Genomic DNA, 16,310 nt, shown 5'->3' with positions numbered 1-16,310 from the left:
ATGGCTATATTATGCCAGAATGTCTAATTTGACAAGAAAGCTGCCTTCATACATTAGAAATGGTGTCATTTAGAAGAGATATTAAGTTTATTTTGCAAGATTTAATGAGTGGAAATCACAGGGAAACATTTAGTTAAATTAAAGGAAAAACTTCATAGGATCATAGATAAAATGCTGGATATGATCTTAGAAGACATTTAGACTTAATCACTTAATTTTACTAATGAGAGTTTCTGTGACTGTCCCATGGTCACACAAATGGCAGAAATGATATTTGACTATATTTCCCCAACTCCAAATCTAGCATTCATTTTACAAGCTATGGAAAACTAAAATGGGTTGCTTTCACAGAATCACCAGATAGTAAAGGTCTTCAGGAACCATTTTTAAGTAAATTTTATTTTTTAAAAATGTAGCAATTTACAACTTGGAATGGACCAAACCTTGTAATATCTTGAACAGAGAAGTTGAGAATTGTGTTGAAGACCACAGCTTACTCTGCCAACTCCAAGCCAACAGTACAGATGGTTTTAAAAATAGATACTCCAAAATGCTCCCTTGGTGAAGGTTTCTTTTCAAAAAATTTTCTGTGAATGGTAATTGCCTGACATCCATTTCACTATAGTTCAATGAGGACAATGTTAAATCAATAGAAACAAACATAGACATGTTCATCAGAGTTTGAGATCATCATTAGAGTTTTGAGAACACTTAAATACAGAAGAACCACAATTAAGGATACATCTTGAAATTTTATATCCCTCAAGCATTTTGTTGCATAACTATACTGAAATAAACCAATTTTACTTTTTTTTTGTATTTATTTAAAAAAATAAATCTGGCCCTCCTCTCTCTTTCTGTCGGCGCTTCCCGTGGAGGGGTCATTTTCCTGCGCTGGCACCATGCCTGCCCTAAGACCCCTCGTGAAGCCTAAAATCGTCAAGAAGAGGACCAAGAAGTTCATCCGGCACCAGTCCGACAGATATGTCAAGATCAAGAGAAACTGGCGTAAACCAAGGGGTATTGACAACAGGGTGCGAAGACGATTCAAGGGCCAGATCTTGATGCCAGTATTGGTTATGGAAGCAATAGAAGGCAAAACACATGCTACCGAGTGGATTCAGGAAGGTTTTTGGTACACAACGTCAAAGAACTCGAGGTGCTCCTGATGTGCAACAAATCTTACTGTGCTGAAATCGCTCACAATGTATCCTCTGAGAATCAGAAAGTTATTGTTGAGAGAGCAGCTCAGCTCGCCATCAAGATCACCAATCCAAATGCTAGACTGAGGAGTGAAGAAAATGAGTAAAGAGCTTTGCACATTCTTGTTTGTGTTAAATAAATCCTCGAAATACAAAAAAAAAAAAAAACAACAAAAACAGCTATGACAATTTATGCTATCAAGTGAACTGAATAGCTCACATGTTGTGATGCCCTTTGACTGTGAACAGGGTATATAAACTCAGTGGTTGGTGTATTTCCTTTGGGGCTCACTCACGGAAGGAGTGTTGAGACTCTGGGCTAGCCTTTGTAACTTCCCCCCGGCTTTGCTACACCCAGACCCATTGGTTTTTCTCTGGTAACTGGATTGTGATTTGGTCTGTTTATATTGTCTCTGTTTGTAATTTGTTTATATTTGCTCTGAAGTTCAGGGTGCTTGCTTTTTCCCCTGAACTAAGCAAATGATACATGTATGTGTGATTAAAGTGAGATTGTTAACCCCTTTAAGTTGTTTTCCTTAAAAAAGTAGATCAAAGAACCTGTGCTAGCAACCTTCTTGTTGTTGGTCTTGTGTTGGTCTTATACCTCAACAGCTGCTGTGAGCAGATTGTTGCTACAGCTATAGATTTAAATGACATCCTGTATAATATGCATCGAAGAACAAACCACTTCAACAGTAAGTATTCATATGAAAGATGGCTAGAGCACACATGCAAGCATGAATGGAAACAAATAAAGTAAATAAAATCAAGACAATAGACAAACAAATATTGATATGATAGTGTAAATGGAAAGAGGAAGGTAATTCAAGCTGAAAGCTGTGCAGTTATAAGGGACAAGCACTTGAGAACAATTGAAAACTCTGAAAACAATCTTCTTCCCCCTTTTTTTTTAACAATGGGGAACGGTGGATTTGAAACACTATCTATGCAGTTGGATTTGATTGATATGTTCACTCGTGAAACTCGATTTATCTCTTTTTTTTCTTATGGTAGTTATGGGAATGGCTCTCTGGTAGTAAAAGAAGGAAGGAACATTTTCTAAACTATATTGTGATATAAAAACAATCACCAATATTTTGAAAGGCAGTATTTCTAAACATAGGCACCTTCATTTTGTACCTCAGGGGCTGAAATACTTCATCTTAAAAAAGAGGGTTTTTGTTAGATACCGTGTCTCAGTGTAAATACTTCACTTTTTTGTTGTTGAATTAACTAGCTCATATTTTAATTTTGTTTTGAAATGATATTATTCTGAATATATTAATGGATTATCAATTTCCTGTTATATGTATATAGAGGAATTGATGATGGTCACTTTGCCATTGGTGAAATTGCTATTTTTATTGGTGGGGATGCTGATAATAATGTTGATGACAATAGTATACTTTTATATATGAATTCTGGAACTGAGCATCTTTGGCTAGAGAACTTTTTTGAAGTTGGAGAGACTACAGATTCAAGTCCTTCTTCTGATTAGATGACTTGCTGTGTGACAATTCACTTAAATGAGTTGCTGGACCATAGCAGTAGATGGATTTTCCACACTTATATTTCCCTCTTTATTTCTTTCTCCCACCCTCCCTACTTTCTACTTCCTTCCTCCCTCTGACCCCTCCCTTTCAAAACAGAAGATTTGGGAATAATAAAGAGGTTTTTTTTTCTTTTTCATTTACCATGGATAAATTTATCATCATTGGAGTTTAATAGCTAGACTTCAGTTTACCTTTTATTTTAATTTAAAGCATTGCATGGAATAACTGACTAGGTACTGCAAGTTCCCAAAAAAATATGAGAAAACTCGAATACTTATTATTCCCTTCTCCTCAACTTCTACCTGATCTTCCCTACCCCACCCCCCCCCCACACACACAGAAAAAAATATGGAATCTGAGGTTCTTAGTTTGAAAATGTAGTTTTAGAAAAGGATTTCTTACAAATATCTGTGTGAATTATTGATCTGTCTCTATACATATACCTCTTAGCCCAACATTGAAAACAAAGCATTTTCACTATGAAAATAAGGTGAGCAAGGCAAGCGTCAGTTCTATCAGTGAGCTCATAATGGCAGACTTAATTAATAGCTTGGTTGGATCTAGCCAAACCTGGGTTTTTACGGCATAGTCTTTAAGTACCCAAATTCACTTTCACACCAGGATAAGGCATTGGGGGAAACTCTTAATGGGAAGCTAACGGAAATTAATATAATCTTACTATTTCCATGGTATATATTAAATCTCATAACTCAATTGAAAATATTTATTAAGTGCCTACTGTGTGTGAGGGCCTGAGCTAGAACAAGTCCAAAGAATGAAACAATCCTCATTTGAGATGAGCTTCCTTTTTCATTTTCCTGTTTCTGTATTATAGATTGGACTAGATATCTGTAAGGTCTTTTCCAAATCAAAATCTCTAAACTCTCAATAGAGAGCTTGTGCTGAATGAGCATAACATTCATAAACTTTTTTTTCAATGAAAAGAAATTCAGTATCTCCAAGAACTTTTCAGTTTTCACACTCATTAATATAAAAATTACAACAGGGCAGACATCAATATAAAAATACCTAGATATCTGGTTATTCATTATAACCACAGGGATTCCAATAGATTTAAATGACAGGAATTATTTCAACAGCAGTCTAAATAAACTACTTCCTTTACTGAGTTATTTTCTATTAATTTAGTTTTAAAGAAAAATTAAAGCAACGACCAGAAGCAGCAGGTGGAGTAGCTCCACATCCCCTAATTTACAACTATAGGAAGACCTTGCTTCAATTGTTGAACAGCTTGCTACGTAGTGCCTTGACTTTCCTAGCTGTTATTGGTCAAGATATACCTACTAGCTGCCAATCATAGTCAGCTTTGCCTCTTAGCTGTCGAATAATCTCTTTCTATCCCTGCAGCTCTCATTCTGCCTTATGGTTGCCTTTCTAATATAATCACTACTGTCTCTGTAGCTAAAGCCACTGCTACCAACAAAGCCAGTCCATTAGGCTTGTTCTATGAGTTAAATGCTACTATTCTTTCTCCCTACAATTTTTGTTTCTGTACATTTTCTCTTAGACTTTCCAGGTCTCATAATGGGGACTAGACATTTTGTATTTTATTTGGTTGTCTCATAGCCATTCTAGATGGCAACCAGAGGTGCTCTTAGGATAGCTTATCTGAGATACCCCATTGTCCTTTTTCACAAAGTACCCCCATCTTGGAGTCTTATCTGTTTTTAGGACAATGGACTTTCTTTTTACCTTCTAATTTGCTAGGAGGCAGGCAGCAATTATTCCAAAACCCAACAATACAGCTTTCTGAGGTTGAGAATAAACATAACTACTTCTCTTTATTTGCCCTATCAACTCACATAATGTCCAGACCTGCAAATATTCTTAAAGCTTTGATGAGCCTTAAAGAGGCATTGACGGTTGGATACAGTCAATAAGCCTTTTGTTGATTTACTTCTCTTAAAGGTGCTTATGTAATATATTTGAAGGTGTATCCCCCCCCAAATGGTATTATTATCCCTCTATGGAAAAAGGTATGTATAAGGCCCTATTTTTTGAGTCTTCAAAGAGTATAAGTGAATTGGAGCATGCCTGCCTTTATAGGAAACAATGATTAGTAATGGATGTTGGGAAACAAAATAAGTGACTGCACATCTTAGTCCTGCTGAGCATTCTGAATATTTATTGCTTTTCAGATGAAATGAATTTGTGTCAGCTTAGGGGAAATCAGTGTGTGGCTCATTCTGCTTTTGGGGGGAATCTTGGATTTTGTTTCATTTTTAATTTTCTGACCCCGGTCTTCTAATCAACCCAAATTTTATTCTTTGCACTTGGGCTCCAGACGGAAGGAAATGTAAACAGCTGTCCAAGCAGTGATAGATCCTTTTCTTCTGCTTCCTTGCATGTCATTACAGAAGATATTTACTTTTCCAGCAAATCCAAAAACCTAAAGCTTAGTAATCAAAACCCTTTTGTTTTCCTCTCTCTCCATGTGGCTCTACAATAATCAATTGCTGACTTTCAGTAATAGTTCTGCCATGACGAAGCTGAAGCTCTCATGTGAATCCCTGGTTGTTAACATATTCACTTTCATCTGTACTATCAGGCTTTCTGTGATTTATAATCATTAGTTGCCAGAGTCAGTCCTGTAAATACATCAGCATCTCAAGGGTAAAGAGCTGCTCACTTTCACAAGGAGAATTTAACAGGGCCAAGACAGAAAGACAGACACACCTATGCCTGACTCACTTAGAATCAGGACAGTGGCTAATGACAGCAAATCATTCACCGTATCCTTACTCGTGATTCCAATATAGTTATGGGGATAAGAATTTCAGGTGAATTGGAAATGTTGAAACAGGTCAAAGTTGGGAAAAAGTCTTTAGTAATTAGGAGACGTGGAGGACAGACATTTCAAATTTGAACAATAAGACACAGAAACAAGGCGATGGGAGGGATATAATGTTTCAAGAAGCAATATACAAATGAGCACACAGTAGCATATTGCCTTATCACTGTAAGGAACAAATGTGTTTGTGTCCACATGCTTATGGAGAAACACACAATTTTATAGCTGGAAATTTCTGTATCTATCAGCATGAACTTTGATTAATTTATAGCTTAGTGCCTCCAAAGAAGATGTCCCTTTTTGTCACATTTCAAGCTCCTCAAAAAAAAAATAAGTTTTGTTGCTGCTGTTTTTGTTAACAACATCTGTGAAGTTGCCCAATTAGGATTTGGGCAAAATAAATCAGTAAAATCAAACTTTGACTTTAAGGTAATATGGTAGAAACTAACACTATTTGTTTTTTTCTCTTCACTGTAGAGGGCTCTCTAACTCTTTCTTAGTGAATAGAGTAATGGAGTAGGGAGACTTCTACAAGGATGGCTGAGTGAGAGTACATATATAAATGAAGATTCTCATTAAAAAAAACTTTCCAAAAGCAGAGAAAAGAATAATTTACACATATATGATATACACACATATGTGTGTATGTGTTCCTATATACATACATATATCATATATATATACATATGTGTATATATAATATTTTAATGTATATAGTCTATTAATATGTGTGTATATATACACACAGAAAGACAGACAGACAGATACAGACACACACTTGTAAACACACACATATACATCCCCACATATTGTATATATAAGTATAGATATAAAGGCATGTAGTATCTTTATACATATACTATGTACATACTACAAATGTATATACCAATATATACACATACATGCATGCATGTGTGTATAGTTTAGTGTGTAATATAGTTTAAATAACATATATGTATACCTGTATGTATGTATGCATGTATGCTAGCAGTGAGACTGACCCTCAAAACATGAAATAACTTTAGAAAAGATTATTAGGTCATTTGGCAAAGGAAAGAGCTAGAAAAAGGTAGGGCTATCTCCCCAGTCTTTGTGATGTTACATTTTATACAGTTCATACAAGAGTGGTAAAGATATTTCCTAATGGGCCACACACAGAATATGGGTAATTTCCAGAAGGGCAGTTTGAGGATGTCAACTTAATTTGGGTTACTCAAATAAGACCTGGATAGGATCTAAGTATACCTTTCAACAATCTGGTTTCCCAGGACCATTCACCACTGATATTTACAAGTTATAAGACCTTAAGAAAGCTATTTATCCTCTCTGAATGTCAAGCAACTTCCAGATACTTATATCCTAAGTTGTAGATGGATTGTAGTCTGCTTTGGGGGTTGGAATTCTCACATGGACAACAACAGAGATTACTGACACACTGATGATTAAAAAGTGTCCTATGAGGTGAGAAAAACCAGGATAAAACCTCATGAGAAGGTACAAACTGTTCAATAACTAACCAAAGAAAGTATTTGAAGAATAGAACCCTTGAAAAGATAGTAGAATGACCACAGAGACCCATAGAGTGATTGTAAGCTTAATTAAAGAAATGAGGAAAGAAAAAAGTGAAAATAAAACTGTTAATAAAAAGTTCAATAGAAAAACAGATGTTGTTTACCTTTAGTAAAGTAGTAAAAAGTGCACAGGGGTGGGGAAGCATGATTGCAATAGAGGGGGTCAACACTCAAATATACAGTGATGTAGTGAGAAATATTAGAACAGGGTCAGAAGGGAGGAAAATTGGAAGAATATTTAAGAAACTTTATATTTTGAAAGAAAAGCCTTTCCAAAAAAAACACAGAGTAAGAAGAAAAAGAAATTATGAACTATGCAAGAAAAAAAAAACAAAGAAAAGACTTGATCAAACAATATATACCGTATCAGGAAATCATTAAAAAATTACACAAAATTATTGCACACCTTTGCAATATTCAGATTTATAGATCATGTCAAAAAGGAATACAACTTTTAAGAATATAGAAAGGTTAAGCTTCAGAGTTCTCTAGACAGAGAAAATAGAAATGGGCCAAAAGAGATAGATCACACACTAAGGAACACTCATTCATGGCTACTCATCATTATGAGAAAGGAATGTCATGCTTGGAAGATGATCTACCAAAAACCAGGGGAAATGACTTGTGCCCAGGAATAATCTACCTTGAAATTGAGCATAATTATTTTCTTTAATAAGTAATTAATTTATTTTCAGTTTTCAACATTCACTTCCATAAGATTTTTAGTTTTAAATTTTCTCCCCTTCACTTTTATCCCCTCTCCCCAAGATAGCATGAAATCGGATACAGGTTCTATGCATACATTCATATTAAGTATATTTTCACATTAGTCATGATGTAAAGAAGAATTTGAACTAATAGGAGGAAGCACAAGAAAGAAGAAAGAAAACACCAAAAGGAGAGCAAATAGTATGCTTCCAGCTCCATTTGACTCCAAAGTTCTTTCTCTAAATGTGGATAGCATTTTCCATCATGAGTCCTTTGGAGTTGTCTTAGATCCTTGCATTTCTGTGACTGTTACTGTGTAGAATGTTCTGATTCTGCTCATTTCACTCTGCATCGGTTAAATCTTTCCAGGTGTTTCTGAAGTCTGCCTGTTTATCATTTCTTATAGCACAATAGTATTCCATTACAGTCATATACCACAACTTGTTCAGCCATTCCCCAAATTATGGACATCCCCTCAATTCCCAGTTCTTTGCCATGACAAAAAGAGCTGCTATAAATAATATTGTACATGTGGGTCCTTTTTCCCATTTTTATGGTCTCTTTGGGATACAGACCTAGAAGTGATATTGCTGGGTCAAAGGGTATGTACAATTTCATAGCCCTTTGGGAATAGTACCAAATTGCTCTCCAGAATGGATGGATCAGTTCACAACTCCACTAACAATGCACGAGTGTTCCAATTTTCCCACATCTTCTCTAACATTTGTCATTTTCCTGTTTTGTCATGTTAGCCCATCTGATAGGTGTGATGTGATACCACAGAGTTGTTTTGGTTTGTATTTCTCTAAGCAATAGTGATTTAGAGCATTTTTAATTACCATAAATAGCTTTAATTTCTTTCTCTGAAAATTGCCCATTCATATCCTTTGACCATTTATCAATTGGGGAGTGACTTGTATTCTGATAAATTCCACTCAGTTCTATATATATTTTAAAAGTGAGAACTTTTAGAGACACTGGCTACAAAAATTGTTTCCCATCTTTCTGCTTCCCTTCTAATCTTGGTTGCATTGGCTTTGTTTGTGCAAAAAGTTTTTTTTTAATTGAGCATAATTCTATAGGAAATAAAGAAATCAAAGGGAATGAACTTTAAACGAGAGTAGTGATATCTAAGATTCTTTTTGAAAAAACATGGAATGGAAAAAGATCTTTGAAATACAAAGAAATTTAATAGAGGTAAATACACATACATTGATGCATATGCACTCTCACACATACATTAGATATCGTGTATGTTGTAGGATACAAATGACAAGATTTCGAAACTGATTGGATAGATTAGATAAGAGGAAGCAATTGAGGATCACAGTGAGGGACACGTTTAAAACATCCATTAGGCCGATGATGATGTAATAACTCAAAGTAAAGATTGAGACTAGATCTATAGATCTCAGAGTCATCAGTGTATGAATATAGTTAAATCAATGAAGACTGAGCACAGCAGAAAGAATGGAAGTGAACAGGGCCTAGAAGAGGATCTTGAGAAACTGAATTAGGAGGTGATATGTAGATGATAAATAAGAAAAGGAACAGAAAACCACTTAGATATATGGGAGGAGAACCAGGATACATCCATGTTACAAATATCCATTGAAAAAGGTCGTCCAAGCTGAGAAAGTAGACAACAATGTCAAATACAATAGATAATTTGACATGGATAGGTACTCTGCGCAATTAAACAATCATTGGTACAAAACACCTCACATCTGACCTTGGGTGTTCAAATGAAAATTATGTAGTTTAGAAAAAGTAACAGCAGGTAAAGGAAGGAATTTATGATTTCTCATCATTGGTGTGACAGGAATGAAGATCATTTAAAGGTGCAGTTAGGTAGAGAAAGAATTTTTGGAAACTAATTTATTTAGTCAAGTAAAGGAAAGGGGAAAAAGATTTTTAGTAATTAAAATACAATTACCAAATGATGGGACTGGAACAGGATAGGTAGGGAAAGGAAGAGTGCCTAATAGTAGAGATATGAAGCTGCTGGCACAAGTGAAATTACAGCCAATTGAAGCCCTGAATAGTTTAAAAATAAAAATTAAAAAAAAGTATGAGGAGGAAAGTCTCAGTGACAGAGACCTGGACTGGGAAGGTGCTGTTCTTCATATTCAAAAGGAACAAATGAAATCATGATGTTGGGCTCAAATTACAGTTTGTTCTACTGTGGTTGATCAGTGCAACAAGAGCTCAGAAGGCTCTACCACAGGTCAGGCACAAATAGGCCTTTTGAACATTTGGGATGGAAATGTCTCTAGATTTGCCCATCTTGCATTTCCTTTGTGCTATTGTGATTCTGCTTTGTTGATAGAGCACAGCACCTTCTTTGATGTAGGCACACCACATTTGTGGTCCTGGGCCGGTGTCTCCCATGTCTCACAATTAGTACTAAAGGTCTTCACAGAGAACTTGAGAATGTCCTTGGACCACGTTTTCTTATCTCCATATGAGCACTTGCCTTGTGTGAAGTATCTGTAAAAAAGTATTTAGGTAAATATATGTTTGGCATTCAGATGACTTGGCCAGACCATAGGAGTTGCATTCTTCTCAATAGAATTTGAATACTGGGCAGTTCAGCTTAATAGAGGACTTCAGTGTCTGGTATCTTATCTTGCCAGGGGATATTCAAAATCTTTCTAAGACAATACAAAAGGAAGCAATCAGTTTCCTGGCATGGTATACTGTCCAGGTACCACAGACTTACAATAATGAAGTCAACATGGTGACTCTGTAGACTTTCAGTTCAGTACACAGAATACTACCCCTTCTCTTCCAAACTTTCTTTCAGAGCCTTCAAAATGCTGAACTAGCCCTGGGAATGCATCTGTCAATCTCGTCATCTATATATGTCTCTGGAAAGTATACTGCCAAGGTAAGCAACCTAATACACAGCATTAAAAATATCTCCATTTGTCAAAACCAATGGTTCCCCATACAAATAGTATATTGTTGGCCAGTGGAGAACCTCACTTTTATTTTTGGATGTTGATGATTAGACCAAAATTAGCACAAATGGCAGAGAACTGATCCATTTATTGCCATTCAGTTCTTTCATTTTTGTCAAATGCTTTGTGACCCAATTTAGAATTTTTTTCAAATCATTATTTATTTATTTAATATTTTTAGTTTTCAGCATTAATTTTCACAAGAGTTTGAATTACATATTTTCTCCCCATTTCTACCTCCCCCCACTCCAAGACAGCATATATTCTGATTGCCCCATTCCCCAGTCAACCCTCCCTTCTGTCACCCCACTACCCCCCAACCCCTTTTCCCTTACTTTCTTATAGGGCAAGACAGATTTTTATGCCCCATTGCCTATATATCTCATTTCCTACTTGCATGAAAAAACTTTTTTTGAACATCTGCCTTTAAAACTTTGAGTTCCAAATTCTCTCCCCTCTTCCCTCCCCACCCACCCTCCCTAAGAAGGAAAGCAGTTCAACATAGGCCACATATGTATCATTATGTAAAACCCTTCCACAATACTCATGTTGTGAAAGACTAACTATATTTTGCTCCTTCCTATCCTATCCCCCTTTATTCAATTTTCTCCTTTGACCCTGTCCCTTTTCAAAAGTGTTTGCTTTTGATTACCTCCTCTCCCTATCTGCCCTCCCTTCTATTTTCCCCCCTTTTTTATCTCCTTCCTCCTTCTTTCTGGTGGGGTAAGATACCCAATTGAGTTTGTATGTTATTCTCTCCTCAGGTCAAATTCGATGAGAGCAAGATTCACTCATTCCCCCTCACCTGCCCCCTCTTCCCTCCCAACAGAACTGCTTTTTCTTGCCACTTTTATGCGAGATACTTTGCCGCATTCTATCTCTCCCTTTCTCCCTCTCTCAACATATTCCTCTCTCATCATTTAATTTAATTTTTTTTAGATATCATCCCTTCATATTCAACTCACCCTGTGCCCTTCAGCTACCCTAATACTGAGGTTTCATGAATTATGCACATCATCTTTTCATGTAGGAATATAAACAAAACAGTTCAACTTTAATAAGTCCCTTATGATATTTTTTTCTTGTTTACCTTTTCATGCTTCTCTTGATTCTTGTGTTTGAAAGTCAAAATTTCTATTTAGCTCTAGTCTTTTCACTAAGAAAGCTTGAAAGTCCTCTATTTTATTGAAAATCCATATTTTGCCTAGGAGTATGATACTCAGTTTTGCTGGGTAGACGATTCTTGGTTTTAATCCTAGCTCCATTGATGTCCAGAATATCATATTCCAAGCCTGTCAATCCCTTAATGTAGAAGCTGCTAGATCTTGGATTATCCTGATTGTGTTTCTACAAGACTCAAATTGTTTCTTTCTAGCTGCTTACAGTATTTTCTCCTTGATCTGGGAGTTCTGGAATTTGGCAACAGTATTCCTAGGAAATTTCTTTTTGGGATCTTTTTCAGGAGGTGATCAGTGGATTTTTTCTATTTCTATTTTACCCTCTGGCTCTAGGACATGAGTACAGTTCTCCTTGATAATTTCTTGAAAGATGATATCTAGGCTCTTTTTTTGATCATGGCTTTCAGGTAGTCCAATAATTTTAAAATTATCTCTCCTGGATCTATTCTCCATGTCAGTGGTTTTTCCAACAAGATATTTCAAATCGACTTCCATTTTTTCATTCCTGTTTCTGTTTTATAATATCATGATTTCTCATAAAGTCACTAGCTTCTACTTGCTCCAATCTAATTTTTAAGGTAGTATTTGCTTCAGTGGTCTTTTGGACCTCCTTTTCCATTTGGCTCATTCTGCCTTTCAAGGCATTCTTCTCCTCATTGGCTTTTTGGAGCTCTTTTGATATTTGAGTTAGTCTATTTTTTAAGGTGTTATTTTCTTCAGTATTCTTGTGACTCCTTTAGCAAGTCATTGACTTGTTTTTCATAGTTTTCTCACATCACTCTCATTTGTCTTCCCAATTTTTCCTCTACTTCTCTTACTTGCTTTTCCAAATTCTTTTTGAGCTCTTCCATGGCCTGAGACCAGTTCATGTTCTTTTGGAGGCTTTTGGTGTAGGTTCTTTGACTTTGTTGACTTCTTCTGGCTGTATGTTTTGGTCTTCTTTGTCACCAAAGAAAGATTCCAATGTCTGAGACTGAATCTGAATCTGTTTTTGCTGCCTGGCCATGTTCCTAGCCAACTACTTGATCCTTGAGTTTTTCGTTGGGGTGTGACTGCTTGTAGAATAGAGAGTACTTTGTCCCAAGCTTGAGGGGCTACACTGTTGTTTTCAGAGCTATTTCCACACAGCAAGCTCTGCCACACTAGTGCTCCACCTCCTCAACAACCACTAACCCAGATCATGACTAAGATCTTAAGCAAGCTCTGCACTCCTGCTCTGATCCACCACTTAATTCCTCCCACCAGGTGGGCCTGGGGCTGAAAGCAACTGCAGTTGTAGTTCTGTCCTCAGAGCTGCACCACCTCCACTGCCTCCAGGTTGGTGGCCAAATCGTGAACTCCTTTCACTCTATCCCTGCAGCTTTTCCCACTAATCTTCTCTGTTGTCTTTGGTTTTTGTGGGTTGAGAAGTCTGGTAACTGCCACAGCTCACTGATTCAGGGCACTAGGGTCTGTTCTGCCTGGCCCCCAGTCTGCTTGGTCCTGGCACAGCCCAAGCTGGGCTCCGCTCTGCTCCCAGCTCTGTGCACTAGACGTTCCCTGAAACCAACTAGGCTTTCCTGGGCTGGAGCCCTGCATCTATTATTTTGTGGGTTCTGAAGCTCTAGAATTTGTTCAGAGCCATCTTTGTAGGTTTTTGGAGGGACTTGGGGGGCAGCTTATGCAAGTCCCTGCTTTCTAGCCACTATCTTGGCTCCACCCTAAATTTAGGATTTTCTTGGCAGAGATACTGGAGTTTGCCATTTCCTTTTCCAGTTCATTTAACAGATGAATAACTGAGATAAACAGAGTCAAGTTACTTTCCCAGGGTCACACAGCTAGTAAGTGTCTGAAGCCAGATATATGATCAGAGAGATGAATTTCCTTGATTCCCAGTCCTGTGCTCTACCCACTGTGCAACCTAGCTCAATCCGTACTTTGTTACATCTCAGTCTCAGAGGTTACATTGAGTGCATGATCTTCTGTGAACAGAAAGTCACATATCAATTCTCCCTCCACTTTAATCTGGGCTTGTAGCTTTTTCAAGTTAGTTTACCATCGGTGCAGCAGCTGAACTTGATGTCATTTCCATCCTTGTAGTATGGGAGATGTCTTGAATTGTCCATGAATTGGATGTAAGCAAGACAGAATTGTGCAAAGTATTTAGCCTTACTCTTTTCTAGACTTTTTGTCAGAGTCCAGTGGGAAGACAAATGTCAAGATGGCTGGCTATGGCTTGGAATACAGTGGAAGACCTTGTTGTCTCCTATGTGTGACCAAGTTCTAATTCCTTTACAGAGCCTGATTCAACCATAATGTGACCCTTTCAAACAAATTGCTCTTATCTGCCCATTCTACCAGGAAGAATCTTCCTATACTTGGGGTAGACATTCCCGTAGCCCATTAATGGATTTGAGTCCCATTTGTTATCCTTAATCCAGGTTAGCTGATCCAGAGACGGTTTTATTGGAGTGTGGTCACTGCTTATGCTATAGCTTCATGGAAGCAGAGATGAAAGTTGAGGAACAGGTAGACACTGAAAATGAATGAGCAGCCTTGAAAATGGCTCAGCCAGCCCTCACACCAGAGGTGGTAGTCCTTCCTGAATGCCCGATACACATCAGTGGGAAGATAGGAAGAAAATAAGATGAGACTAAGACTGTATTAATGTAATTAATGTCAACGTTATAAACCATATGTTATATTCTTTATTTTTTAATTTTCTTTTTATTTTCAGTTCCAAATTTTCACCCTCCCTTATGTACTGAAAAGACAAGACCTATGATATCCATTACACGTATGAAGTCATGCAAAGCTTATTTACATATTAGCCATGTTCCAAAGAGAGAGGGAAAAGAAAAAAAAATTAAAAAGTATGGTTCATTCAGGAAAAAAAAAGCATTGAAGGTTTTGAAACAAGGTCTTTTAGCTCCAGAATTAATGTTCTTTCCACTGTAACAAGGCATCATCCTTTTCTTAGAGAGTTCTAACTTTCTGAACTACATGGCACCCTTACAGAAACTAATCATTTGAAAGAATGGAAAGAAGGAATGAAGGTAGGAAGGAAGGGAAGGAGGGAGGGAGGAAAGAAAGGAGAGAGGGAGGGAGGAAGGGTAAGACAGGAAGAAAGGGAGAGAGAGAGAGAGAGAGAGAGAGAAACCAAATGAACATAAATTAACATTAGTTGTTGTGAGTTACATGATGGAGGATGTCCTCTTCATCTTGAAAGGTGATTAGTTCCAAATGTATGAGCCCAAGCTATCTTGCTCTCTTGAATTACCCCTAAGTATTTAGTAAGTATGTGTTACCTACAAGACACTATTCTAGCTTCAGAAGGTTCTACTCAGAAAGAGACAACATAGCCAGGACTTCTGGGAGCTTAGATTCTTGATGGAAAGAGAAAATGTCTAAATGAGAAATAATAAAAACAAAAGGCAATAAAATAAAAGAATCAGAGAAGTGTCCTTATTTTACTATATTACCGTAGTATTTATTTAGTGAAAGAGAATGATATATCTATATCTATAACCATAGAATTACATGGCATTTCAAAAGTCAGTGCAGATTTCTGCTTTAAGGATTTTTTAAGAGTATATATGTTTTATTTCAAGAACCAAAAATTCAAACAGTCCAATCACACAAATAAGTTAAACATAGATAAGAAAGATAAAGTTCATTTGCATAAACTATTTATTATACATTAACCCTTATCCAAATTGTTGATGCTGAAATGATGCACATTTTTTTCACAAAAGGCAGGAAATTGTGCTATGTCAAGGGATGCTACAAGAGGAAGTTTATTTTTCCAAATAGATATTAAATGACATAATTTGAAATATTGTAATTTGCAAAGTTCTGGAAAGACTGTGACTAAAATTCCCATAGGTTCACTTTGAAGAACTGGAGACTTGGTAGTGAAATTAAAATAAAAGGTAAGGTTTAACATCAACAAATACCTAATACATTTTTGTTTGAAGCTATTAAAACTTTAAACTGCGGGGGGCGGAGCCAAGATGGCGGCTGGTAAGCACGGACTAGAGTGAGCTCCGTACCCGAGTCCCTCCAAAAACCTATAAAAATGGCTCTGAACCAATTCTAGAACGGCAGAACCCACAGAACAGCAGAGGGAAGCAGGGCTCCAGCCCAGGACAGCCCGGATAGTCTCTGGGTGAGCTCTATTCCACACGGAGCTGGGAGCTGGGAGCTGGGAGCTGGGAGCTGGGAGCTGGGAACGGAGTGGAGCAGAGCCCAGCCTGAGCGGCGTGGACGATCCAGTCCAGAAGCCGGGCGGAGGGGGCCCTAGTGCCCTGAATACGTGAGCAGTTACCAGACCCCTCGACCCAC

General features: G+C 37.1%; 1 pseudogene; it reads left to right on the top strand.

The window, feature by feature from the left end:
* The first annotated feature begins 902 nt into the window (after positions 1-902).
* LOC118831687 lies at positions 903-1,309 on the top strand (annotated as a pseudogene).
* The last annotated feature ends 15,001 nt before the right edge of the window (positions 1,310-16,310 follow it).

This window comes from Trichosurus vulpecula, chromosome 9, assembly GCF_011100635.1.
Source record: "Trichosurus vulpecula isolate mTriVul1 chromosome 9, mTriVul1.pri, whole genome shotgun sequence".
Classification (NCBI taxonomy): domain Eukaryota; kingdom Metazoa; phylum Chordata; class Mammalia; order Diprotodontia; family Phalangeridae; genus Trichosurus; species Trichosurus vulpecula.
The sequence above is the reverse complement of the archived record's forward strand: the minus strand, read 5'-3'. Positions and strand labels throughout refer to the sequence as shown.